Genomic DNA, 26,492 nt, shown 5'->3' on the forward strand with positions numbered 1-26,492 from the left:
ACAACAAAGACGATGACCTTACTGGTTTTAAGGCAGCGGTAGATAGTAGTTAAATGCTTTTGTGGTATGCTGCTGCACCTTTTTTATTATTTATTTATTATTATTATTATTATTTTTAACCAGCCGTGTTACAGGCATTGTACAGCATCTACCTAATTAAAAGTTAAATAAATTTTGTGTAGTTTCTTTCTGTGATTGGTAAATATTTCATGTTACAACGTGGACTGTGCAGCTTATTACGGAGCCCCTGAAAGGACATGGACATGGAGAAAAAAAAATAGTGGGGAAAAACAAAAAAATAAGTAAACTATTTCGTTTTGCGAGATCCTGAGAAACTTTTCAAAGATCCTGAGAAACTTTTGCGAGAGCTCGAGAAATTTTTGCGAAATCCCAGGATAGTTTTGCGAACTCCTAAGAAACATATTGTCCCTCTGGAAATCACAGCGCATTGCGCGCACGTGATGTTTAGAATTTAATAGACAAAAGGTTATAATACATAAATGCGTGATGGAATAAAGACATTGTTCCCAAGTCGTTCAATAACTTTTTATTTGGAATTGAAGCACAGTTGTCAGAAAGCCACAGATGCTTCATTTAGCCAAAACCCTCATCTTTTCTTCATCTGCTGTTGGTGGCTGAAAAAACAAGACGGTTGTCCCTTCAGGGAGTCTCTGTGAGGATATACGACCGTCCGATATTACCTACAGAAGAATGAAATTAATTATTTTATTAGTATTAGGGTTGCTGCTAGCCAAGCTATTACACACAGGCTAACGTTAGCAACGCAAGCTAATGCTATCCCCAACAGTCCACGACACAAGAAGCAGCAGCTTGTAACTGTGATCAAACAGCGCAAACTAAAACATTAAACGGTCCAATATATTACTCACTCCGCCGTTCTGTCTTGGCTGTTTTTTCTGGTTTGTCCCCGGTTTTGTTGTTCTAACTAAACTAAACATTTTGATGTTAGCTTAACTGCTGCTTGTTTAAACTAATGATCCATAACACACATTCTCTTATCAACAGACTCCCCACTTCACCCAAGATGAATCGGCAGTGATGAAGCTAATATTACCTACAAATTGAAGTAGTATTGAATTAGTTGCTGCCAGCCACGCTGAGCTAATACACAAGCTAGCGTTAGCAAAATAAGCTAACATTACTCCGTTACTAACATCACTGAACAGTCTAAAACAGCACAAACAGCAGCTCGTAACTTAAATGGTGGAATATATTACTTACTCAGAGCTCATTCAACCGCTCTGTCTCGGCTGTTTGTCCAGTGTCTTCCGGGCATCCTAAAGCTACTGTGTAGCTCCTCTGTCCAGTCCACTTGAAGCAAAACTTTATCGGGAACTCAAAACTTTCTTGAGGTTTCGGCAGCCAGTTTTCCACATATGCCACTGCTTTGTAAATACTGCTTGTCAGGCTCTGGAGTAAAGGGAAAGATGGATAATGATGAGGGAAATACTATACATGCATTATGTAAGTGGCACAGGGGCAAAGTAGACATCCTTCTTTATGATTATCTACATAAAGACATACACATTTTCCTTTGTGATATAATACTGTGAAGAGCCAAGATCAGAGATATTCATATTTGCAGGTTTATGTGGTAGAAAAAGAGCATCAGTGTTAGGGAAATTGTTAGTTCCCTTTGTAAATCTTAAATAAAGCAGACACAATCAGTTGAGACCTTCTTCAGGATTTTATTTGCAAGGAGTGAGCAGTTTACAGCAAAGGCAACTTCCTCTCACTGAAGAGAAGACAGGGATTCAGCTCATAATATGTATTGCATTCTGGGAGGTGCATAGTGAAACAGTATGTGGGAAATATTTTCTGCACAAAGCAAGCATTGGGCACATCAGATAAGGATGCTACACACCGGTACTCCCTATTTCTAGCAGAGCCGAAGGGAGAAAACTTCAGGGCCATAGAACAGCTAATGATGTTATACATACAATTGTAGCACTGCACATTTTATGATTTTGTGTAAAAGAAACCTCTCTGTATTGCATTTTCTAAGTTACTCACATGGACAGAGGCAGAACATGTGGTTTGTGATTCTTGTAAAGCTGTAGCTGTTACAAACTGCCCCGGTACTGGTTCCTAACTGGCAGGGCTTGATGAGACAGAGACAGGTGAGGGGTAGAACCCAAATGCAACGACCTAAACAGGATGTAAAGGTTATTTATGGAAATAGGTTTATTAAATACAAAACAAACGTAAACTCACTGCGTAAGCAGGACAAAAGCCCAGATCATAACTGAACATAAATCACTGCTTAGCAGGAAAACTACTACAAAATAAAGACAGCTCTGTTCTACAGACTACCAAACACAGGACAGGACATTAACGACAACTCAACTCCATATCTTCAAAATCTCCTCCGTATAGTAGTCAACGTAACTGTCGCTTAAAAAACGCAACACACCAGCAACGAAAGGAAACACAAACAGGACTTAAATACAAAACTGAACAGGTCTACAATATCAAACTAATTAACAGGAAGGACACTGAGGAAAACAAAACCAGAGTCCCTCTAGCGGCATGACGGGCCACTTGTCACAGTAGTATCCTCGGTCTTTGCCTACAAATACAGGAAATTGAAAGTTGAATATTTTAATATTGATGGATAAGTTAAAAGTAGATACACATAAGAAACAAACTAAAAATGGTCTGTTAATAACTGACATAACAAATACTTCAAACGTACATACTTCAATGGTTAGTGCCCGGTTTTGACCAAAACCTTGCTATGCCATTCAATGAACCTCTCACACCATGCCACATAAACATACTGCTTCACTTTGGGATCTTTATTGAAGTCACCAGCTGGGATCTAGAATAAGATGGAATTAATATTCCCTATGTTTCTCCATAATATATAATTGTAATTACAAACATTTAAAAACCTCAAATATAAAATAAAAGTTGTATTTAATGCCCCAATATTGAAAACGTTTATATAATACATGGTGATAAAAAAAATTTCACATAATGAATAATTTAAATTTACATATTTAAGAGGCCACTTAAAAATCAGCAAGAAGATGATTGGGCTTCAGATGTAGCTTGGACTTTACACACAAGATACGATAATTGTTGATTGTCTTGAACAAAATCCAATACTGTTTAAACAAAACATTTCATCACTGTTTGATTTGCATTGTGTGTGACCTTTTTCCATCCACTTACTGGCATTTATCTAAAACAACACAAATACGGGTTGAATGAACCAAAGGTAAAGTAACAACAGCAGTAAGCAAGCATTTCCACATACTGAATCATTTACGGCACATTATTACAAATACAGTGCAAATCATGCCTGACTTGGTTGTTAAGTTTATTAAATTGTTATCCATTAGCGTATGAGATTTAAACTGCTTTCTTATTTTACTTTCTCATTTCTTTTTTATCAAATCGGACCATCCACCTAAGAGAGGGCAGGGCACATGGTAAACACACATAAAAAAGTGAACACGCAAATTCCTGGTCTAAAGTAATGTGTGTCTGTGTGAGAGTCAGATGTACTGTACCTACAATAGAGATCCATCAGCCCAGGAAGTTAAAGTGCACAAGGCCAGAATGACCAGCAGACACAGCTGAGTGAACTGAATCATCCTTCCTGATCCTATAGCTGCTGTTAGTGGGGCATGGTGCGCTGCAGCACCCTCCTTTTATCACTTGTACTGTATGTTTGGGACTACATTCCAGTCAAAGTTTCAGTGACCTAATCTGTTGTACAAACAAACTTCAGTTCATGATGTGAAGAGTAAGTAAACTATTAATAATATATTATGACCAATAGAGTATTATAAATAGCCCCTGATGTGTAGACTTAGCCCCTGATCTTTTGTTTTTTTACAAGGTATTTACAAACTCTCCCTGTCGGTTCAGAACTGGTGGGGCTTGAAAGGGCACGGAGCCAGAGAGGAGATACGGTGGCATAAGTACAACCATTTATGCTCGCTCTGAGCAAGGATTTACGGCTCTCACAGAGCTGGCTATGACGCTCACTACAGAGTGGAGGAATGACTGTTCTACAACCCAAGTGCAACTTACACACAGCTATGACCACCTCGTGTTACTAAAACCACTTGGTTTAAACTCCTAAACTTGAACGATTCATGCATCCCATGCAATCCCGAAGACCCGGTCACGGGAAAAAGGGAACAAGAAGAGACCCCGATTGCATGACCCAAACACACAGTTAACATAAAATGATTTATTAAATACCAAACACAAAGTCACTGCTTCCAGCAGGAACGATAAGCACATACAGTAGGTGAGGAATAATAACACAAACTCACTGCAAGGCGGGACTAAAGTTCTAAACCTAAAACGTAAAAACCAAAAATCATTGCAATGCAGGAGCAAAACCTGCAAACTATGTTACTCTGACCTAATACGCTCCGTATAACAAACCACGGTAAACATACAAAACACAGAAGACAGGGCTTCAGGACATCTAGGAATAAAGTAAAGAGCACTGATCGCTTCAGGATAAACTAAACCTCTAAACACAGACCTGAACAGACCACAGTACAAACCTCTAATTTAAGGCACAGGACACCAGAAGGGAAAACAAAACTCCTCTAAACTTTGTAACCTCGGTGTAGCTTCCAAGCTTACAACCCCTCGACACACATACATACAACTAAACACAGGTGTAACCAATTACACCTGGAACAGGAAATGAAGAACAGAAAGGTGTGGAGAAACCAAAACACAACAGAGCTTCTGGTGGCACAAGGGGCTCATTGTCACAGAATCCCCAACCCCCCCCGCTCAACAGTTGGCTACCAGACAGCCAGAACCCTGAAGCGCCAAACTAAGGCGGGAGGAGGGGGGCAACACAGGAGGTGGGCTCAAACAACCCCCCAAAACACCGCCCCATAACTACATCAAAGTAAGTCCATGAAAAGTCCATAAACATACAGTCCACAATACGTGAAACTCCCTTAACTGTAGGAGGTAAAACAGTTCATCCAGTGTCCAGCTGGGGACACGACGGCACCACCAGTGCTTTACACAAAGTCCTCAAAAATTAGTTCACACCTCCCCCATGGTAGGAGGCAACATACAGTAAAAGTCCGCTCCGGCCTCCAGCTGGGGAACCGAGTAGCACCGTTGTGCTCTGGATGGTCCAAATGTCACTCAATGTCCACTGCCCTTCAAGGGAGCGAAGTATCTCCTCCAGCAAACGCTGATGAGGGGCAGGCACCCCTGTGCCTTGGAGCAGAGAGTGATCTTTCTGGGCGCCGACAACGTAATAGGAGCCTGTAGCAGCTTCTTCTCAGACGCTGACTTGATCCAGGTAACCACCATGGCGGCCTACAGCATAGGAGGCAGCACCACCATGGCAGCTCTTAGCACAGAACCTGAGGCCACCAGTCCAGCCAATGAGACAAGCGGGGAACCATACCAGGTCGACGAGACGATGCACCAGTGTCAAAACCTCCATTGACCAGGAAGCAGAGTGGGTGCCATGCTGCGGTCAGGAACCAGCGGGAGAACCACAGTAGGCGCAGTGCAGGATCCCGCTGAGAGTGACAGTTACCGGCCAGGAAACACATCATTATCTCACAAGCTACTGGGACTGACAGTCTGCAGCATTTTCACTATTAGGTCGCATAGGCTATTAATTCCATGCGCCCAGTCCAAAAACGCAGGTCCTGTGCATACAGTCTCTGGTACCACTGGAGCCACACTTAGCTGTGGTAACCTGAGCTAGCAAAACTAAACTAAAAACTAGCTATGGTGGGCTGGGTTTTGATATGGCTGGTCTCTTTTGTTACAAACTTCTCCCATCGGTTCAGAACTGGCGAGGATTGACAGTGCACGGAGAGGAGATACGGGGGAGTAAGTACGACCATTTACACCCTATCAACAAACAAAGATAAGTAAATACTTTTTATAACATATTTAATTCTCACTTCACTACAAGCAGTAGTGGTGGATCAGTCTGTCGCTGAATTTGCTCTCCAGGGCAGACAGTGTGTCCTGCAGTGGGTGAGACTCGTGGTTCAGCATAGATTTGAATTTTGCCAGAACCCTTCTGTCTCCCACCTTTCTCACTGACTCCAGACAACAGCCCAGGACAGAGCTGTAATTCTTGATGACCTTGTCCACTTTCTTTCGCTCCCTCTCTGTGATGCTGTTACGCCAGCAGACCACACCGTACAGGATGGCTGATGACACCACAGAGTCATAGAAGGTCTTCAGAAGTGGCCCCTTCACCGACTTCAAACGACCTCAATCTCCTTAGGAGATAGAGCCGGCTCTGGCCCTTCCTGTACAGTACGTCTGTGTTGTTTGTCCAGTCCAGCTTGTTGTTTAGATGAACACCCAGGTACTTATACAGTAACAGTCCACTCTCTGGATGTTCACTGGAGGGGGGGATGTAGACTGACATCTGTGGAAGTCCATCACCATCTTCTTGGTTGCTGTGTTAATTTGAAGGTGGTTCTGCTGACACCAGTCCACAAAGTTCTGTGTCAGTTCTCTGTACTCTGCGTCGTCATTACAGCGTCAGTGGTAAGTGCGAAAATTGCAGAGTCAGACTTATCACTGATATCACAAATACACAGTCCTGAGCTCTCACAAGCGGGGGACGGTTTGTGAGGTAGTGTGGTGGAAATTTTCCATAAAGAAGTAGATGAGAGAGAGTTGTCCTTTTGTGCGATTTATTGAAATAATAAAGAAAATAAAAATAATGGGGAAAGCAAATAAAAAGCATGGATGTTGATCGTGCACATCAACAAACCAAAAAACCAGCTGGGGAGATCAGTGCACACACCACGAAGGTGTGATGCAAAGAGCCCACGATCCTAAAGTTGCTTCTGCCTTTTAACCCCTTTCTCTGGCTCTGGTGGAATGTCTCTCTGCAGCAATGGAATTGTTTGCGCCAGCTTATCTCGCTGTGAGTGAGAATGTTTGCTTTCTCACTTCTGCATCGTCATGTCTTGTTATCCAAAGGAAGGAACACCGAGCTTCCAAGACAAGATGCATTTGCTTTAACAGCCTTGGGTCTGGTGGGGAGTCAGATAGGATGGAGCCAGAGTCCGGGTGTAAAAGACAAACATATATCAGAAATTATTAGTCAGTCAAATGGAGCATCAGATGTTTAGACTTGATGTACGTCAGGGCACAAGAGATTATTTGTTTGTGTAAGAATGTTCAGTATTGCACCTAACCAGCACATGACGAGTGTGTTGGATAAAAAACAGCACTAAGGTAAAATTTTTCCATTACATTCCCCCCTTTTGATTACACATTAATCAAACACTAAAGTAATAAAATTTTTCAAACATTGCATTTTGTAGTAACAACCCTTACAAATGAAACAGTAAGTGTATTAAGTCAAAATTCAAAAATACACCTTCACATAAAAATGCAAGTAACTTAGGGATAAAAGGTTGGGAGCTGTTTTGGTGGGTAGTTAAACAAGAATAACCTCTGTATGAGCATGTGAAGAAAATAAGCTCATAATCATATTTGTATCAGATTATATTTTGTGATCAGATAGCCTAAGACCATCGTCAAAGTCATTAAGTGAATTAGAGTTGGGGTTTTTGAACATAGTGCATTGTGTCATTTGATACGAGAGTGTTGCTGAGGTCGCACGCATGATGAGACCTTTAACCAGTGGGATAACGCAAAAACCAAACAAGAGAATCACAGCCATCTCAATGATAAAAGAAACAGCTGTGGACATGAGAACAGATTTCCATTTTCCAGACGTTTCGTCTAGCCAATTCCAAGGGAAAAAAACCCTATACCAGAGTTAGCTGAGATTCTGAAGGCCGTGGAGCGCCTTCGCCACAATACCATTAGAATCAGTGTTATTCAGGATGTAAGTACAACATGCCTCTCCAAACATAACACAAACGCCTCTTTTCTCTGCTAACAACGTGTCTACGGCCATTCAATTGTAATGTAATAAAGACAATTAATGTATGATAGCCATAGGTTTCCGGTGGGGTTCTGTTTCATATAATCTTCAGATAGATTTCATGCTTTCGGATCTTTAATTGTACATTTGGGCCTAGAGCGAATAGGAGATTCAGGGATTTAACCAGAATGATGATGCGTTTTTCCGCTTGTGTTGTCTTTCATCTGTAGATGAAGGATAAAACTAATTGTAGCAGTGAATAAAGTGATTGTGAGCAAATTAAACACCAAGTCAACTTTAGGATATTTAAACTCAGTGTTGTGAATTATGTGAAATTTTCTCATTCAAAAGTAGTGTGCAAAGTTACATAGAAACATCATGTGATAAAGGCAATAATCAGAGTAACATAAAATGAAGTCTAACAAAGCATGTTTACAATTGATGTCTCGTAACAATCTGCTTCTTCCTGTTGAACAGTAGCGTTAGATTGTTTCCAACCTGTGTGTTGAAGTATTGATTGTTCGTTGGAGTTCTTCAGGTAGTGATCAGCTGATCACAGAGACACTTGGGATTCGTTATCACCGCCAGGTTTCCTCCCAATGTCGTCTGAGTCACTGTCACTCCCGTGATGTGAAGAGTCTACACGTCGTCCAGCGTCGGCAACTCAAGGCTGCTCGTGTGTGTGTTTTCTCAGGAACGTGTGTGTAGATGTATGGTCTGATAGTGTGATTCACCGGTGCAGCTTCAGGCGGCGCTTGGCTCACACCTTCAGCTGAACGGTCAACGCAGCCTCGCCTCAGTGCGTGTGTGAGCACAGCGAGGGTCGTCCTTCTCAGTTCTTTTCTTTATTGGTGGTTTTCTTCGTGAGATGTAGATGGAGGGTCGTCTGTTGGATCCGGGACCTTCCTGCAGTGGCTGGAGTGGATCCAAGTCGCTCTTTCTCTGCGATCTTCACAGCCGTGTTGGTCGTCAGAAGGACCTGGAAGTGGCCTCGCCACCGTTTGGAGTCCCAGTGCTTCCTCCTGAACTCCTTAACGATCACCCAGTGCCCTGGTTGGATGGTGTAATGGTCCTGTCGCCTGCTTTCACCTGTTGGGAAATCTGAATTATGGGGAAAAGGTGTTTGGGCGGTACGGCGTGTCATCAGGCCCAAACCAGACTCCATGGCTACAGGTGGAACCATTTGTCAGCCAGAGTCTGCGTTCCTGCGAGGTAGAAAATGTTTAAAGCACAGGGAGAGAGGAAGAAAGGAAGGAAAGGATAGAGAGAGTTGGAGAGAGGGAACAAGGATGAGGAGAGGAAACGAGGATCAGGAGAGGGAGGGGTTGTCGTCCTTCGCAGCAGCGTCTGCAGCTGCATGTCGGCAGAAACAAAGTCGTCACTGATGATGTAAAAACAGCATTAGCTGTAGGCAGCAGGACAGCGTCCAGCAAAGCAGAACCTAATCATGATGTGAGATAGGTTTGCAATTAGACTTCAAAAAGCTTCCCATGCTTCCAAGGAGAACCAAAGTGTCACAAGCATCTGTGGAGTCTGTAGATGGTAACAGTCTCTCCTTCTGCTAGTTTACCAGCTTCAGTCAACGCAATCAACTCTGCAGCCTGAGCAGAGTAGTGTCTTAGCAAAGCGCCAGACTTCAAGACGACCTCTTGATAGTAATGTTCAGCATGTTGAGTAAGGTGGTGTTGCATCTAAGCCATCGGGCTGTAGAAAGATGTGATGTTTTCCAAAAGAATCAAAGTATGAGGACAAAAGAACAGAAGTCGTACAACCTGATTTCTCATCCACTGTTTGAGTGAAAGGTCGCGTAGGGTCAGATCAGGAAGACCCAAAGTAGGAGCCAACTGAAGAGCAAGCATGAGGTCGGTGAACGTTGTTCAGCCTCAGACGTCCACGTGAGACAAGAAGTGGACGATGAAGACGTCTGCATCAGAACCCTGAGTGGGGCCTCAGAGAAGGTAAAGTTAGGAACGAAAGTCCTACAATAAGAACAAAGACCTAGAAAAAACATCAGCTGTTTTTACGTGCACGGTTTAGGCAGGTTTCAAATTGCTTTAACTCTGTTGGGTGAGATGGATTTGCCATCAGCTGTAATTACAATGACCCAGAAAATAATTTTGTCTAAACAAAGTGTAATTTAGACAGGCTCTCTTTGTGGCCTGTTGCATCCAATGTTTCAGTAGCTTAGTGGTGTCTGCAGTAACGCCATCTATGGCTTCCTTTAAGAGGGTGTTGTTGTTTACATGGTCTGTGGTCAGATTTAGGTGCGATGACCACTGGTTCACATCCTCTGATCGAACCTACATCATGTCTGTGTGTGAGCCACATGGAAGCAGGGCTTCCTGTAAGGCTGAGTGTTGGGTCAGAGCGTCCTCTGAAAAATGAAAATAAAAACAAAAGCGTGTAATGTGTGTCATTAGAATGTGGAGGTACCCAGTTTACTGTTTGCTGCACATGACGGCAGAATAAAAGAAGTTTTCTAAAAGTATGCAAAGTAGGTGAATACGTCACATGGGGTCAGAAGTCGTTCACCAGTCTCTACCCCGTTGACATCTGTTCACGAAAGGACCCACGTCCTGCATCTGTCTCCATCATGTTTTCACAGAGGGACGTGTGGAACTGTAAAATAAACATCAAAAATCTTTTTTGTTCGTTAGTAAAAGAAATCGCAAGCGCAGACCTGTGTTCATCCCAAAAGAGGGAAGTTGAGGTCAGTTTGTGTGTGTGTGAAATCATAAACAAGCTGTGATGCAGCCTGTGTGAGGGCCTCAGTTACAGCCCCCCCTCAGCAGCCAATGATAGGAGCACAGCTGAGCTGAAGTTAACACCAACAAAAGAGGGATTATTTAGAATGTCTGTAGATGTAACCTGCACTTCGTCTGGAGTGGAAATCAATCAAATACCTAAACTACACATGAGATCTCTTCCTAAAAATTTAAACTGGGCATAAGTTTGAAAGCAAAAATGAATGTTACGGTGTCTTGCTGTCAGATGTTGCACAAGACAGTGAAAGAATAGGTTTTTCTTTAATAGTCTGGTACGTACAGTAATTATTATTACTTCTCTCTAATAGTCGTCTTCCCTTTAATAGTCATTGATAGTCTGTTTCAGTCAGTTTGAGTCTTCCTATGGTCTGGTTTTGTTTTCTACAGTCTTCTAGTCTGGCCAGACAAACCTATATTGTGCACAAGTATTTTTAGAAACATGAAGGATTTTATTACTGAATTTGTTGCAAGTTAAAATAGTTTAAACCCATCAGACTGTAAAGTCATGCAGCAGTTGTCATTTAGCTGTTTGTCATATTTTTAAAATCACTCTGTGGGATTTTTTTTTTGAGCAAAAAGCGATTCTTCATTGCAAGCAGATAAGCATGAACATGAATTTGAGCGTGTATCAGCTGTAAGCGTGTTTCTTCATTGCGTGTATGAATGTGTGTGTGTGTTTGCGGTACCGTCTTGTACGTCACGTGAAAAGGAACCGTCACCTTCCTCCTTCCCCAACCATCAGTCTGATGTGAGCGCCAGCGGGTGAAGCATTTCAATGGGACAGTTGTTCCTCGATGACAGACCTTTCCTGGATCCTCAGATGCAGCTCTATTGGGCCGATCACGTCTGAAGCCTCTCCTGTTGTTTCAACCAGTGTCTGTGTCAGAGCACGTCTTTTCTGCTGTTGCTCTGTCCTTGTTTTCCTTTGCTGATTGTCATAAGCAGGTGTCTGTCAGACACACACGCTTGTAAGACAGTTTCCTCTGAAGCTTCAGACACAGTCCTTTCATGCTGGTGCGGGGTCTGTAGTAGCTGGTTCATCTGATGAGCCCAGAACGTGATGGCTGCAGACGTTGTGTGAGTCGGTGAGGCGTCCATGCTGTGGTCTGTGTCCTCCAGCTGCTGTGGTGTCAGAGCTTCCACCCTGTTCTGGTTGTTGGTCGGCGCTTCTTCTCCTTCGGTTCTTCTGCTGATGGTGGGAAAGGAGTCCAGATCCGGATTTACCCTCATCGCGCTCAGTTCTGCATTAGAATAGAGAGCAGAAAGAATGGGAGCATTTGCTCTTGGCATGACATGTGTGTGTGTGGTGTGGTGTATGTGTGTGTGTGGCGAGTGCAAACAATTCTTCCCCAGAGTTGTTATCTCCTTTTTTCCTGTTACTCTCATCACTCTTTTGTTTCTTTTAGGGCTTTAGTTTTGATAGTTTTGCTTTTTCAAATTTCATCTTTTTGTATCTAATTTTTCTTTTAAAGGTGCATATGTCTTTTACACAAGCGATTCTCCTTTTGAACCCATAACCAGTTTCCCACTCATGGAAACATGAAACGCACTAATAACCATATTTACTTTTTACTTTTAATTACCTTTAGTTTTGTAATGCTGCAGTCTGGTGGTGGAGACTTAGATCGCCCCGAACCCATCTTTCAGAGTCCCGGCGGTTTTCTGCCTTAGATTTTTATGTGTTCCGGCCGGAACCTTCCCAAAATGCCTTTTTATCGGACGTCTCCGTAAAAAGGGAACCAACCCGATCTGGCGACAGAGTCTTTCACGAAGTACTTCCTCAACGTTAGGCCCCTCTAGGCCCGGGGCCCTCGTCTCTTGAAAATACTTCACTCTGCAAACGCACTCCCTCTTTCAGAAGCCGTCTTTTATACTCAGTCCCCCACGTGTGGACCACGCACAGATCAGAAAAACATGTCTGTATCCTCAGTACAGACGGAAGCTCGGTTCCACGAGCCAACCCTTAGCAACCACCGTCTCGACCACCAGGGCACACTTTGACCTAATTAATTTTTTTTTACCCGAATATTAAGTTTTTTAATTAAAAAAAAATTGTTTGGTCCTAATTATTATATTTTAGATGTTTTCAACCACATAGTCGTTTTAGAAATATTATCATCTCTAGTCCTAGTTATATTTTCTTTTGTCGTTGTTTTAGTCTAGTTGGGGATGTTTTGGAATTAATTGTTATTTGCCTTACTTTCCCTAAACCAAATGATCAGAGCCAAGTAAATCCCGAATACCTGAAACCAATTTCAAACCCGTTTTCTTTTTTTTTTCTTCGATAAGTCGCAACAAAACGGAATCTCTCTCACCGGGCCGAGTCAAATTAGGATTTGAGTTTGAATCCGAGTTCGTGGATCTCGTCAGAGGCGATCCAGACGGGTGAGCAGTCCTCCCAGCTCTGAATGTCTGTAGAGGTTTGGAGGCTGAGCGACCCTAGTTCTCAGGACTATCGTCCCTGGTCACACCGTCCAGACGACCTGCTGCGGGATCCTGCTCGTAGACGCCAATTTCTGTGGTGGAAATTTTCCATAAAGAAGTAGATGAGAGAGAGTTGTCCTTTTGTGCGATTTATTGAAATAATAAAGAAAATAAAAATAATGGGGAAAGCAAATAAAAAGCATGGATGTTGATCGTGCACATCAACAAACCAAAAAACCAGCTGGGGAGATCAGTGCACACACCACGAAGGTGTGATGCAAAGAGCCCACGATCCTAAAGTTGCTTCTGCCTTTTAACCCCTTTCTCTGGCTCTGGTGGAATGTCTCTCTGCAGCAATGGAATTGTTTGCGCCAGCTTATCTCGCTGTGAGTGAGAATGTTTGCTTTCTCACTTCTGCATCGTCATGTCTTGTTATCCAAAGGAAGGAACACCGAGCTTCCAAGACAAGATGCATTTGCTTTAACAGCCTTGGGTCTGGTGGGGAGTCAGATAGGATGGAGCCAGAGTCCGGGTGTAAAAGACAAACATATATCAGAAATTATTAGTCAGTCAAATGGAGCATCAGATGTTTAGACTTGATGTACGTCAGGGCACAAGAGATTATTTGTTTGTGTAAGAATGTTCAGTATTGCACCTAACCAGCACATGACGAGTGTGTTGGATAAAAAACAGCACTAAGGTAAAATTTTTCCATTACAGGTAGTCCAGTATACACTCTGTCAGGTAATTGTCGCACCAGCTGACTCCAATTTGTCCCTTAAGTGAGGCAGCTGTATAGTAATAAAGGCACTTCATGGAGCTGTGAAGTGCTGGGGTGAAGTACTGTGCTAGAGGTTTGAAGGGCTGAGGGAGTGGGGCATTGTCCAGGTATTTGGGAGAGAGGATGCGGCTGCGGAGGAGGGAGTGACTGGTCAAACCTACAGAAATGCATATTTAGGTCGTTGGCCCACTGTCAGTTCCCCTCTGTTTGAGTGTGGGGTTTTTTGAAGGCTGAAACAGTCTTTAGGCTCTGCCACACCCCACTGATGATCTGCTGTTGTACAGTAGTTGCTCCTCCATCTTCCTCCTGTAGCGTCGCCTCTCTGATCTTTCTCCTCAGCTCCTCCTTGTTCCCTAAACTGAAGGCTCTCTTCTTCTCCTTCAGCAGATTCTTCATATCTGGGGGTAATCCACGGCTTATTGTTAGGAAAACACTGCACCTTCCGGGAGGGTACAGTATGCGCTAAGTTGATCCAATGTGGAGGATTCCTTTGGAGTTTGGCTTACAAGCAATATATGCCTAGAAATACACTTTGTGGGCCAGTGGGATAGGGATGTTAATAAGGCCCTCCATGGAACAACCTGAGTCCAGCAGGACTTTATTGAAGATGGTCTCCATCAGGTTTTCCACATAATCTGCACCATAACATGAGAATAACAAATTGCCCATAAACAGACAAAAATATCAAAATAAGTTGATATACTGCATACAGAGTGAATATATAGACAATATTATAGATCAGATTGTGAATACTTCTACTACAACTACTGAAACGTGAAATCCGAAATCTCTGTCAAATAAAACTGCCTCTTGGCCAACAAGTGATCATACTGCTGTTAAATGTACATACCTTTGCTCCTGAGGTGAGCAACAACTCTTCTGCAAGGTAGCCGTGTGTCCACAGCCTGTAGTGGTGTCTGTTTAAGAAGCAACCTCCTTGCGTTTCGGTAGCTGGCATGCGTCAGCCTGTATAAAAAAAAACAATGCCATATTTACAGCTAGCTGACTAGATAAGCAACACTTGTACATAGACAGCAACATCATACATGTTAGTCTTTGATAGAACTTGCCATAACCCAAGTTCACAGGTCTACTTGGGCCACAACGTACACACGACAGGCTCAGTAGTAATTAGAAACACAGCTGACTCTTAGAACTAACTGTTGCAGCCAAACCCAAGTTGTACTGAACGTCATCTTGAGGGCTAGCGCTAGCCGCTACCGCTGGCTAACTGTGGTGGAAATTTTCCATAAAGAAGCAGATGAGAGAGTTGTCCTTTTGTGCGATTTATTGAAATAATAAAGAAAATAAACATAATGAGGAAAGCAAATAAAAAGCATGGATGTTGATCGTGCACATCAACAAACCAAAAACCAGCTGGGGAGATCAGTGCACACACCACGAAGGTGTGATGCAAAGAGCCCACGATCCTCAAGTTGCTTCTGCCTTTTAGCTTCTCTGTCCGACTAGGGTGGAATGTCTTTCTAACCCAATCAAATTACATGCACCATCTCCTCCCTGACGCAGTGTGTGTGAAGATATTTACATTCTCACACCTGCATCGCTGACGTCCAACTATCTGTGAGAAAGGAGCACCAAGTCTCAACAGACAGAGACACAACTCCCTGACCTTGGGTTTGTTAGACTAAAAACAAAGAAACCTCTGGGGTAGATATATCAAATAAGTATCAAGCATGTACTTACGTTTGGGGAAGCAGCAAGTGAATCATATCTTGTAGGAACAGAGCCCTTCTTTAACCTCAAACACAATATTAATTGCACCCTCATTTTCGAAGCAGTCGGAAGTACAGTGGTGTCCACAGACAAATACTTTTTTTAGGCAGCGTGGCCTGCATGGGTCTATTTACAATAAAATTAATCTATAAAGTTGTCCTTTCTTGCTCCGCTGGTAAAATGAAAAGGCTGCGATGCTGGTTGGAACAACCAACAACGGAGCACTTCCTGAACCCTAATGGCCCCATGTCAGTTCATATCACAGTAATTGACTGAAACGCAATGTTGCAGGTAAATTTTGGTGTCCAGGTTTTTCTGGGCGGGGCCAGAGTTGGTTCTGAGTGGTCGAAATACTGTAGACGTAGACAGTCTAGGATATCGAAACCGATCGTTCTTGGACCGAATTGGATAAATTCTCAAAAATGTGAAATAAGTAGGGAGCGTACTTCTAACACCCCAGGAGTGTCTTAACATGAACCAGGGAGTCATATAAATGTACCAGAATGTCCAAAAAGGGAATTTTGCATGTGCAGTGTGAGGTTCTGGGTTTTTATTTCCTGTTTTATTATAAAAGTACATCCGGTTTTTGTTCTTACCTTGTTAGTTCCCACCTTACTTCTGTTTCTCATTACACACACCTGTCTCGGATTAGTCATTACCCACCAGTATTTAACCACCATTAGTCACCACAGCCAGTTGCCAGATTGTTGCGTGTTATTCACCACATTCCAGCGTTCTTTGTTTTTGCTTACCGTGCTCGAGATTATGTTGTCTGCATCTGACTCCCAATTCCTGCCTGCTCCTGAATTGTACTGTCGGCTGGAAAGAAGCCTGGGTACTGACCTGATCATCTGACTCCGAGAAAGCCTACTTTTCACTGGTACCGTTGCCGTGTCAAACGCTGTGTCGAGAACGCACGGATAAGGACCCAAATGCACAGCACAACACAGCTTGAAGGTGGTAAAAGGAGAGTTTATTCCAGTTTACAGGGTTACAGGGCAGGGATTAGGCAGGGATTAGGCAGGCTCGGAATCAGAGGTCAAAAACAAGATACACGGTACACGATGGGACTAGATGAATGAACGCTGGAAAGTGGTGACTAACACGCAACAATCTGGCAAGGTGCAGGTGTGAGAAGTGGAGCTTAAATACAAGGTGGACTGATAGCAGATGCAGTGCAGATGTGGATAATGAGAACCGATACTGACAGGGAACAGCTGATGATATGACGTTAGCAGGAAGTCCTTTCAACATAAAAGCGGATATTAAGCCAAGACGTGACAGTACCAACCCCCCCCCCCAGGGCGTCTACCACGGCGCCCACGGAGCCCCCACCCCCCCCCCAAACCAGGGCGGGCGGAGGGTGGTCTCAGGAGGAGGGACCGAATCCCTCCCCGACAAGACAAACAAGCAGGGTGGGCGGAGGGAGGACCGGAGGAGGGTCGAAACAAGAGTCCACAGAAACCCGAGCAGAGAGTCTACAGAGTTCATCCCCAAAGGCCCCATGGGGCCCAGAAACCCCCTCTTCTGGAGGGTGGTGGCAGGGGAGTCCACCACGACGGCTGGCGGGGTCCGGAAGGGCGGAGCCGAGTCCAGCCCCCTCCCGGCGGAGATGCCCTGGGAATCCCCGGATCATGGTGGCCGACGACGGCAGAGCCGGGGCGGACGGCGCCGAAGGAGGCAGCGCCATCCCAACAGCAGGAGGTGCCAAGGGCGAGGCCACCCGTCCGGCAGGCGAACCAGAGACGAAGACAGACGTGGAGACGAGGCCAGAACCAGAGACGAGAACAGACGTGGAGACGAGGCGGGAACCGGACCACCAGGGACCGATGCAGGCGTGGCCGGAGTCGAGCCACCAGGAACCGATGCAGGCGCAGCCGGAGCCGAGCCACCAGGAACCAATGAAGGCACGGCCGGAGCCGAGCCACCAGGAACCAATGCAGATGCGGCAGGGACCGGACCACCAGGAGCTGAGACGAGCGTGGCCGAGACCGGGCCACCAGGAACCGAGACGAGCGTGGCCGAGACCGGGCCACCAGGAACCGAGACGAGTGTGGCTGGTGCCGGACCATTGGGGGCCGATGCGCCGCAGGAACCTCCGGCACCTCCCCGAACGGCTCCTGTGCACAAAGGAACAATGGCAAAAGTCTCTGCAGGGCCACCAGGAGCTGCAGCAGGAACGACCCCTCCTGGAGACCGACAGGAACTGCAGCGAGAGCTGCAACAGGATGCGCGTTAATGCAGTTTATTTTCATTATTAATATTTGGAAAGTCCATTGCTCACTGGCTCTGAATACTCATACAGAAAATCAAAGGGTCAAAGGAGGAGCGGGCTGTTGAATAGTACTGGCCTGAGATATTCTTCTCAACCAATCAAGCCTTTGGGGGCAGGGCCTAAGACAAGGAAGTGTTAATTGAACTGGAACTAAATAGATCAATAGATAAATCAGCCGAATCACTGTAGTACTTCAAGTGTGAAGTATCACTTTAAATTCAATACACACCGTTACCAGCAGTAAATCACCCACCTAAACAAACAGCAGAGGGAGAGTTCGGCAGACTACATTGGACGTAGCGTGTGGGAGAAGAATAACCAAAAGCAAGGCAAGCTAACAAATGCCATCGCTAACTGGTTAGATGCAAACTGCAGGTTTAGTGTTGGAAGATGTCGGTCTGAGGAACGTTAAAAGAATCACAATGAATGACGGCACTTGTGAGCCTCCCTCAAGATGCAACATCACAGGAAGAATATACGAGGTGTACAAAAAGGAGAAATAAAAAATAAAATTATATTAAATTGACGGCGTTACGTGTACCAAATGTCACCGCAGAGTAGTAGTTTTAAAATAAAAATATATATATACACACTACTTTTGAATTTGTTACTTCGTGCTTTTAAAATTAATGTGTTAAATGTCATTTATCGCAGAAAACCCCTGCGATTAACGCGATTAAGTATTTTAATCGCCCAGCACTAAAGAATAGATACCCTTATACCCTTTGACTCGAATCTCGCAGTAGGGGCCCCATGCGGCCACCCCATAATCAACCATTACTGCCGTGCCGGTCTGCTTGGGCCAGCAGGCACCCCAGCACCACACCAGACATGGCACAGCACCCCAGCTCCCATGCATTCTTACAGTACCTGGAAGTGGATCAGTTGAGTGTAGTTTATAAAAACGTGATGTATTTTTCACTAGATCAAGCCCACTTACAGTAGATCTCTTAAAAGTCAGAGTGCAGAGGTTACTGGGATTGGACACCTTAACCAGGTTGACAGGTGTTCACATACAGTACTCCTTGCCAAAATTGTTGCACAGGTGAACATGATCAGAATGCATGTAGGAATCTGTGTTGTCTGTACAATAAGGGCAACTATTCGAGTTTGAGAGTCTCATTTGGAACATCCATTGTTTTTAAATTTTATATTGTATTCATTGCATATTTGTGTTTTTTGTCATTTGGAATAGATTGGAACAAATGTTTGTCCAGAAAGCGTGTTTAGTGGCAATGTCCAAATCAGCTTTCCATTTATAGATCAGGAGGCTCACTGTCATCAGCTTTGGATATTAAAATATAAATTTTTAATACTATCTTTTTTTAGTGAGATTTCAATAAATTGATCTATTGATGATGGTGGTTGCATCTGTATACAGTAGGAGTTCTTTAGTTTCTGCCTTAAGTATTGACTTTGGTTCCTGAAATTCTTAGAAACTGTAGCTGTACTGTAGCAGTCTCAGAAAGAGAAATGTGGAAGGACTTCAGCCTAACTACATTCACAATGAGCTGGGTGAATGCGCTGTCACTGAGCGGAGAAGATGAAGGTCTGCCTTTGCCTGGTGCACACTGTACAACGCAACGAGTCTGACGCACTATAATACAGCAAGCTGCCAGAACTAGGGTTAAGCCACCTTCTCTGAGACCCTACACAGGGAATTGCAAGTCAGGCTACAAGAAGGAAGGGAAAGGGGAGTAGGGGAAACCCAAACTGACCTATTTCAAAATTTAATTTTCTTTTTAAAAACTTTTTTTTAAAGTATTTTTGGGGGATAAAACTTGGCTTGTTAAGGGTAATCAACATATAAAACAAAAAAGGTTCATTTCACATATATGCAACCCCACTCTAAGAATAAGAATAAGAAAACCTTTAATAGTCCCGCGTACAGCTACAGAACAGTTTGTGTGGAACAGTACAAAGCAGTACAGTACAGGTGGAGTGAGTATGAGGTCATTGCAGTGTTATTGCACAGTAATGGGTATAAGATTTGTACCGGTAACAATATACATGATCGTTCACAGATTACACAAATATTGTGCAGAGTCTCTTGCTGTCCCTCACTGTGATGCTGCTGCTCCAGCAGACCACACCGTACAGGATGGCTGATGCCACCACAGAGTCATAGAAGGTCTTCAGGAGTGGCCCCTTCACTCCAAAAGACAGCAGTCTCCTCAGCAGGTAGAGTCTGCTCTGACCCTTCCTGTACAGTGCATCCGTGTTATGAGTCCAGTCCAGTTTATTGTTCAGATGCACTCCCAGGTACTTGTAAGAGTCCACTCTCTCAATGTCCCTTCCCTGGATGTGCATCGGTGGGATGACAGCAAGCTGCCGTCAGTGAAAATCCACCACCATCTCCTTTGTTTTCCCTGCATTGATCAGGAGGTGGTTCCGCTGGCACCAGTCCACAAAGTTCTGAGTGAGTCCTCTGTACTCTGCATCGTCATCATCGGTGATCAGTCCGACGATCGCAGAGTCGTCAGAGAACTTCTGCAGAACACAGCTGTCCGTGTTGTGTCTGAAGTCTGACGTGTAGAGGGTGAAAAGGAAGGGGGCCAGTACAGTCCCCTGTGGGGCCCCCACACTGCAGGTCAGAGTGTCAGACACACAGTCCCTGGCTCTCACAAACTGAGGCCTGTTTGTGAGATAGTCCATAATCCACTCCGTCGGGTGAAGGTCCACACCAGCCTCCTCCAGTTTGTGTTTTAGAAGCACCGGCTGGATGGTGTTGAAGGCCCTGGAGAAGTCAAAGAACATGATCCTCACAGTGCTGCCGGGCTTCTCTAGGTGGGAAAGAGCTCGATGTAGGAGGAAGATGACGGCGTCGTCTACTCCTATGCCGTGTCGGTAGGCGAACTGCAGCGGGTCCAGGTAGGTTCCCACTGCAGAGCGGAGGTGACCCAGGACCAGTCTCTCCAGTGTCTTCATCAGGTGTGATGTCAGAGCCACTGGTCTGAAGCTGCTGGGGTCTTTGGCGTGCGATGTCTTGGGCACTGGTACCACAAAGGAGGTCTTCCAGAGCTGTGGTACCACCCTCAGCTTGAGGCTAAGGTTGAAGACATGCTCCATAACTCCACACAGTTTGCTTGCGCAGGACTTTAGGAGTCTGGAGCTGATGCCGTCTGGTCCAGCTGCTTTCCTGGCCTTGATCTTCCTGAGCTCACTTCTCACCTGGGTGCTGGAGAAGGATAGGGGTTGAGGGAGTGTCTCAGTGTGGTGTGAAGTGAGGGGGTGTTGTTGGGATGAGTCACCAGTCGTCAGGGCTGAGGGTAGAGGGCTTTGTGTAAAGGTGTGAAGGGCTGTGGGGGCTGGTAATCCAGTGGTATGAGGTGACAAAAGGTTTGGAGGCAGCTGCTGGGAGGTGTGAGTGGGTGCTTGGTCAAACCTATTAAAGTATGAGTTCAGCTTGTTGACCCAGCTCAGGTCCCTCTCAGCCTGTGGGTGTGGAGCTTTGAAGACTGAGATGGTTTTCAGGCTCCTCCCCCACACCTCACTGACATTGTTCTGCTGCAGCTGCTTCTCCATCTTCCTCCTGTAGCTGGACTTCCCCTCACGGATTTTCCTCCTCAGTTCCTTCTGCACCCTCCTCAGCTCCTCCCTGTCCCCTGATTTAAATGCTCTCTTCTTCTCCTTTAGCAGAGCTTTAATATCAGAGGTGACCCACGGCTTGTTGTTGGTGAAACACCGAACCCGCCTGGAGGGAACGGTGTTACAGCAGCTGGAAAGAAATCTTACTATAGCAGATACTTATCTGACCACACTGTTGCCAGATTCAAGCAGATAATTCCATCATTTTTGCCTCAATATCTTGTAGATACACAGAGGAAAACGGTCACCTTAATCCTTATGAACAGGTTGACTGTCTTGTAGATGATGCTGCAGCTTCTCTACGTACAACGTAAGACACAGTGGCTTCTCTGAAGAAAAAGGCAATGGCACCTAAAAAGAGAGATCACATTTCTCCTACATTAGCTTCTCTGCAGAGCTTTTAGCTACCAAGCGCCTCTTCTCTGGAACCAGCTCCCTCTTCAGGTTCGAGAAGCTGACACACTCTCCACCTTCAAGAACAGGCTTAAAACCTTCCTTTTTGATAAAGCTTATAGTTAGAGATGGTTCAGATAATTGGCAATGATTGTTAGTCACAGGAACCATCTCTTAGTTAAGCTGCAATAGACATAGACTGCTGAGGGACTTATTTTATACACTGAGCTCCCCTGTTTCCTTCTACCTCTTCTGTCCATTAACCTCCCATCATTGTTCTATGTTCAACTAACAATGTCTCTTTCTCTCCAGTAGTTGTGATTCTCCCCAGCTCTCTCTCTCTCTCTCTCCTCTACTCTGTCTTCACCTATAGGTATCATTGAACTCAAAGTTTGGTGTCCGTGATGGGCAGCTGCGGATCCAACCATCCTGCCTGTATCCAGTCCCTGGTCCAACCATCCTGCCTGTGCTCTGTTGTTGCTTGTTGTTTTTGCTGCTGTGCTTTTCTCTCTATCCCCTCACCCCAACCAGTCGAGGCAGATGGCCGCCCACATCCAGCCTGGTTTTGCTGGAGGCTTCTTTCTCGTTAGAGGGAGTTTTTCCTCTCCACTGTTGCTGTCAAAGTCACAGAGAGACGCTGCAGCAGCAGTACTGTAGCTGAAGCCCAAGCATGGGAGGCGTCTGGGCAGGAAAACCGTGCTCTCAAATGGACAACATGCCATCCATGGACCCAGAACAAAGGACACAAGAGTATGTGCAGCAACAAGCAGAAATGCACCGTGAGTTAAAAATATTTCATATTCAAACCCCCAAGGTGTCGCAGACGATGGAGGAAGGACCCAAATGCACAGCGTCATCTTAGTTAAGATCAGAAGTTTATCAAAGTCAGGCAGGCAGAGGTCATGCACGTTGTGGCAGCAAACAGGATCCGACAAGGAATAGGCACAGGCGAGATCAGAGTACAGGCGAAGGTCAACTTACGGCACAGGACTGTCATAGGTTAGGCAAGAGGCAGGGTCGGTAACAAGTCAAGATCCAGCACGATAGGCAACAGTACAAAGATCGCTGGAATGCTAGTCAGGAACAACGTAGACAATCTGGCAAGGTACTGGGGTGAGAGGTGGTGCTTAAATGCTGCTTGATTAATTGCTGATGACAGGCAGGTGGTGTTAACAAGAACCGGAAGTGAAGCTGGATTAAGTGGTTAAGGAGCTAAACAGGAAGTGGTGGCAAAATAAAACCGGACATGGCTGAAAACGTAACTAAGAAACATCATGGAGAGATTGGAGGAGTGGAGATCCGGAAATCATTGAGCATGCTCTTCTAAAGAAAACTGAGGACTTCCCAAAAATTTCCAACAGGGAAAACAGTGCTTGAGGGAGCTAGAGGATGTGTTAACTGAGCTTCAGGCAGCCAAGCAGAATGGTTTCCTCTCAGGTATATCCCATCTGGACACAGCACATGGTGTCAATCCTATTCCAGCTAAGCTCCCCTAAAATCTACAAGACAGGTGGGTAACAGCCACCTCTGAATACAAGAAAGACAAAAAAGTGTCTTACCCTCCATTCACTTTCTTTTTGAAATTCAATAATGAAGAAGCTAAGATGTGTAATGACCCTAGTATTGCTTCTGTTACAGGAACCATTTCAGTAGCAAGCAGATCAGAAATTTAAACAGAAATACCAAACCTCTGTCAACGTTAGGAAGACTGAGGTGGCACATACAGCAAGGGCGGAACACTATGTAACAGTGACAAAATAGATCCTGAAAAGGAATGCAAACTCCATTCAAAGCCGCACCCGCTAAGAAAGTGTAGGGTGTTTAGAGGCAAGTCTTTATCAGAAAGGAGAAAAATCCTTAAAGACAAACAGATCTGCTTTAGATACTGCACTAAACCAATATAGTGCGCAGAGTGCAACAGTGAGAACCACCCCACAGCTCTACACCCAGAGCCCTTTCCACTAAAATCAGAAAGCCCTGCTACCCCCCCGAAGAGCATGGCGGGAAGCAACAGGAATCGACCACTATTTCAGTAACATCAAAATGCACTGAGGTCTGTGGAAATTCTTTAAGGCCAAAATCATGTTCTAAAATATGCTTAGCGAATGTATTCCCTGCTGGTCAACCAGACAGAGCAGTCAAAATGTATGTTGATCTTGATGAGCAAAACAATTGTTCTCTAGCTAAAACAGACTTTTTCAACCTGTTTCAAATAGAAGGGCCATTAGAGCCATACACATTAAAAACTTGTGCTAGAGTCATTAATGGGACAGGAAGGCTAGCAAACAACTTTGTCGTCAAATCATTAGACAGTTCTGTACAACTTCCCCTGCCTGCGCTTTTAGAGTGCGACATGATACCTGATGATCGATAAGAGATTCCATCTCCTGTTGTGGCCAGCCATTTTCCTAACTTAAAACAAAAAGTGGCAGACAAAATATCTCCTTGACAAAAATGCAGACATTCTCCTCCTCCTTGGCAGAGACATCCTCCAAGTGCACAAGGTTAGGGAACAGCGCAACGGAACCTGCAACGAGCCTTATGCCCAGCATCTTGACCTCGGTTGGGTTATTGTTGAAGAGGTTTGTCTAGACAGAGCCCAAAGCACAAGTCATCCAACATAAACGTCTACAGAACAAACATTCTACAAAGTGGACGAGCTGAAGAGATGTAATAAATATCCAGTCCATCTGATGGATCTTTATCTGTTCCTGCCTAAGACCAGTAGAACCAGCAGCATGCTGGTTTATGTTGCCACAAAGTGATTAAAGCAAACATGTTAACTGAAAGCTTCTTTCTCCCTCATTTTATGTTCATGGAGCTCTGCTGGTTTTTATTAACAGATTTAATTAGCACCCAGCTGACTTGCCCATTGTCTGTACAGTACCTGTCTGAGACCAGTAAGATGCTGTCTTCACGTCCCTAAAAAGTGATTACAGCCAATATATTTTGATAAGAAGCTTATTTCTGCCTCATTCTAATCTTGAATATGTTCTACTGGATCAAACTAAATATTTAACATTTAATCCATCTGATCACTTCTTCCAGTCTGAAACCAGTTAGAACCAAGAAAAAGGCTTGTTTTCATGTTACCAGTACTCATCTTTGTAATTCGCCAGATTGTTGTTGATTCACTTCCGCTTTCCAGCATTACCTTATCGAGTCTTGTTACCAGTTCTGTTCTGTCTTGACCCTTGTCTCTAGCCTAGCCTCTGTTGTACTGTCACCAAGCTTACCGATTACTGCCTGTTACCTGACTCAGAGTTTGCCTAGCCCTCTGGTATTGTATGCTGAGCTTTTCCGTTACCGACCCTTGCCTGTCTGAACCATTGTTTCCCTTTTCCTCATCACACAGTATTGTGCTGTATGTGAGTCATCTAGCTGCACTGAATCGGTACCAAACCGCGCACAAATAATCTCCGTCCCTGGAACCTGTTGGTATTTGTGCCATGCATGTGGGTTCGTTTTGTCAAGTCGTCTGCCGAACCCTGACAAAAGGTTTTCTTTTCTTATAAAACCAGCATGTGTCGGACTCGAGGCAGGCGGCAAACTCACATGCACAGCACGGAGGCGAGATGATGATTAGACACGGGTTTATTCGACAAGGCAAGGTCAGACGGTCCAGGTCATACACAAAAGCTCAGCGACAAAGAACAAAGGGGAGCAGGCAATCTCGAGTCCGGTATACAAGCAGGGTTTGATACACAGGTGGTCACGACAAGTACAGGCAGGGATAAGGCAAAACTCACGGTCAGTTAGTTAGTCCAGGGTCAGGCAGGAAACGACGGTCAAAGCAAACGGGAACAAAACACGAGGAACACGGAACACGAAACACGGGAAACTTCAAGACACTCAGGAAACTCACGAAACTCAACAATCTGGCGGAGAACTAAGGACACAGGTGGTGGTTAAATACACGGAGACTTGATTACCGATTACAGACAGGTGAGGTGAATGAACTAGGGAGTGAGCAAATGAACTGATAACAGGAAGTCTACAAAATAAAACAGGAAGTAGTGTGACAACAGGACATGGCGTGAAACATGACAGACAACAGGACATGGCGTGAAACATGACAGTACCCCCCCCCCATAGCGCCTTCCACGGCGCCCACGGAAGCCCCCCCCCCCCCAAACCAGGGCGGGTGGAGGGTGGTCCCAGGAGGAGGGACCGAACCCCTACCCCACACGGCCCACGAGCAGGGTGGGTGGAGGGAGGACCGGAGGAGGGTCAAGACAAGAGTTCACAAGGAGGTGCGCAGGGACTGCTGCTGGCGCGACCTCCTCCTGGAGGTGCGCAGGGACTGCAGCTGGCGCGACCTCCCCCTGGAGGTGCGCAGGAGCTGCAGCAGGCGCGACCTCCTCCTGGAGGCTGGCGGGCGCTGCGGCTCCGAGGGTGACAGGGACTGGAACGACCTCTCTCGGGCCGACAGGAACGGGAACGATCGCTACAGGGCCGACAGGAACGGGAACTGGAACGACCTATACTTGGCCGACAGGAACGGGAGCGGGAACAACCGCTACAGGGCCGACAGGAACGGGAGCGGGAACGACCGCTACAGGGCCGACGGGAACGGGAGCGGGAACGACATCTACTTGGCCGACTGGAACGGGAGCGGGAACGACATCTACTTGG

General features: G+C 45.1%; 2 long non-coding RNA genes across 4 annotated transcripts; both read right to left on the reverse strand.

The window, feature by feature from the left end:
* Positions 1-532: 532 nt before the first annotated feature.
* LOC114852332 (uncharacterized) lies at positions 533-4,139 on the reverse strand. Of its 3 annotated transcripts, none has more exons than XR_008695615.1 (4): positions 3,540-4,139; positions 2,035-3,208; positions 1,243-1,431; positions 533-701 (listed from the first exon to the last, which is right to left on the reverse strand). It is a non-coding gene; the product is annotated as an uncharacterized LOC114852332 (long non-coding RNA). The 3 variants fall into 3 exon arrangements; XR_003785351.3 differs by having other exon boundaries at positions 2,035-2,169; positions 3,540-3,796; XR_003785350.3 differs by having other exon boundaries at positions 2,035-3,795.
* Positions 4,140-6,672: 2,533 nt separating this feature from the next.
* On the reverse strand, positions 6,673-14,498 carry LOC129603771 (uncharacterized). The gene is made up of 2 exons (XR_008693979.1): positions 12,246-14,498; positions 6,673-11,903 (listed from the first exon to the last, which is right to left on the reverse strand). It is a non-coding gene; the product is annotated as an uncharacterized LOC129603771 (long non-coding RNA).
* Positions 14,499-26,492: the final 11,994 nt, after the last annotated feature.

The sequence above is a fragment of the Betta splendens genome, chromosome 1 (genome assembly GCF_900634795.4).
Source record: "Betta splendens chromosome 1, fBetSpl5.4, whole genome shotgun sequence".
NCBI classification, from domain to species: domain Eukaryota; kingdom Metazoa; phylum Chordata; class Actinopteri; order Anabantiformes; family Osphronemidae; genus Betta; species Betta splendens.